The sequence below is a fragment of the Polyodon spathula genome, chromosome 51, assembly GCF_017654505.1.
Source record: "Polyodon spathula isolate WHYD16114869_AA chromosome 51, ASM1765450v1, whole genome shotgun sequence".
Classification (NCBI taxonomy): Eukaryota; Metazoa; Chordata; class Actinopteri; order Acipenseriformes; family Polyodontidae; genus Polyodon; species Polyodon spathula.
In genome coordinates, this window is record NC_054584.1 from 968,121 (window position 1) to 970,483 (window position 2,363).

The following is a 2,363-nucleotide window of genomic DNA, read 5'->3' on the forward strand; positions in this document are numbered from 1 at the left end:
GCTTGCGGTCTGCAGCTCCCGTTGCTTGCACGGTCTGCAGCTCCCGTTGCTTGCACGGTCTGCAGCTCCCGTTGCTTGCACGGTCTGCAGCTCCCGTTGCTTGCACGGTCTGCAGCTCCCGTTGCTTGCACTCCCGGTTGCTGCAGTGTACGTGGGATATTGCGGCGCCGCCGGTAACGCAGAGGTCTCCAATGCGAGAGTAACGATTACATGCAGCAGCAGACAGGCTCCGAGCGACTGCAGGACGCACGAAAAAGAGAAGGGTGAGAGAGAGAGAGAGAGAGAGAAGTAAAGAGAAAATGTACCCCCCGCCGGGAAAAATGTACCCCCCCCCCCCCCGTAAAAAACGGTCTTTCTTCTATTCCACTCGCCCCCTCCCCACTAAAAGAGAGAGAGAGCGAAAAAAGACGACTTTTTTTTTTTTTTGCCAGACTTGATCAAAGTGCTTGGTTAAATCTATTTGATATTCGACATAGGTCTGGCAACCCAAAGAGAGAGAGAGAGAGAGAGAGAGAGAGAGAGAGAGAGACAGAGACAGGCAGGCAGAAGAAGGACAAGAAGTATTGAGATATCGGTTGCCAGGACAATTTTTAGAGGACAAAACGCATTTTGTTTAAGCTGACGCGGCAACATTAGCCGCTGTTCGCTCACACCAGCAGGACGGAGCCTCTATACAGAGAACGGGAGTCGAGAGTCGATTCATTTAATGCGAAGCTGACCTATATCGCAGCATCTATCGCTGTGCATCCAAAGAGTCAGCGACATGCTCCTGTCGGGACAACCGAGCAAGTCCGCACCTGCGCTCACTTTGTCTTTTAAAATATAAACGCGTATTCTCTGCCAAACATGAAGTGCTTTAGACGTGTAATGGCTGCAGTATAGGGCACTGACCCTAGGGTTAGGGTTTCGGTGTTGGGAGAGGATTATTCGTTGTTTTATTGACAATATTATGATAGCCAATAGAGCGCAGTGTCCTGACAGGACAGTTTCGTAAGTATTGCCCGCGTATATCGAGTCACTGCGAAAAGGCTATTGCATGAAACGATGCGTGCAGGTCATTGTACATTGCACATTCGCTGTATACTGATTTTTACACCAAATAATAATAAAATAAAATAAAATAAACAGTGCACCAAGGCATTGGTAGAGTGGGGTGTTGTATCAATCGCTCTCTGCCATATGTAGCACACCCTTTTGCACAATTCTCCCGTCACGCATGTCTGTTACATAAAAAGTGTATCCCTCCAGTGTAAGATAAGGGAGGGAGGGATGGAGGGAGGGAGGGAGAGAGAGAGGAAGGTAGGGAGTCAGGGAGGGAGGGAGTGAGAGACAGAGTGAGGGAGTCAGGGACAAAGGGAGGCAATGAAGGAGGGAGAGAGGTAGGGAGTCAGTGAGGGAGGGAGGGGCAGAGTGAGGGAGGGAGTCAGGGACAGAGGGAGGCAGTGAAGGAGGGAGAGAGGATGGGAGGGAGGGAGTCAGCGAGGGAGGGAGTGATGGAGGAAGGGAGTGATGGAGGGAGGGAGGGAGTCAGCGAGGGAGGGAGGGCTGTGTGCTCGGTCTCCAGGCCCTGCTTGAATACTGCATTGTGCGGCCGGGCGCGGGCTGGCAGGGCAGGCGAGTTGTCACACGCCAGTGGAATTTAACACTCAGACTCCGAGGCCAAGCAGCCTCCCAATCATCATCTCTGAGAGAGCTGGGGCCAGGAATAAAGAGTCCAATTACATCATTTCAAAACGATGAAGCCTTACACAGGACTAGCTGCTGCGTTACAGGTAACAGGAGGCTCGGGGGTCCAGCAGCTAAAGAAAAAGGGGGCTTGATACCAGGAGGTTCAAATCCCAGCTCAGCCACTGACTCCCTGTGTGTGTGTGTGTGTGTGTGTGTGTGTGTGTGTGTGTGTGTGTGTGTGTGTGTGTGTGTGTGTGTGTGTGTGTGTGTGTGTGTGTGTGTGTGTGTGTGTGTGTGTGTGTGTGTGTGTGTGTGTGAGATCCTGAGCAGGTCACTTCACCTCCTTGTGCTCCGTCCTTCGGATGAGACTCAAAACAAACGAGGTCCTATTGGAAGAGACTCTGCAGCAGCAGCAGCAGTTGTTGATGATGCAGAGTTCACCCTCCTGGTCTCTGTAAGGGGCTTACAATAGAATAGAACCTCGTTTTAGAAGGTTAAGTGACTTGCTCAGGGTCACGCACACACACACACACACTCACACACACACACACAGGGAGTCAGTGGCTGAGCTGGGATTGAATTCTTCTCTAGGTTTGCGTGTTTGTAGATCCGATGTTCTCAACAGTTTTAAACTCGATAATGGTGAGATAGCCACAGTCAGGACGACGCTGCCTTCCCAGTCCAGACTTTTTTCA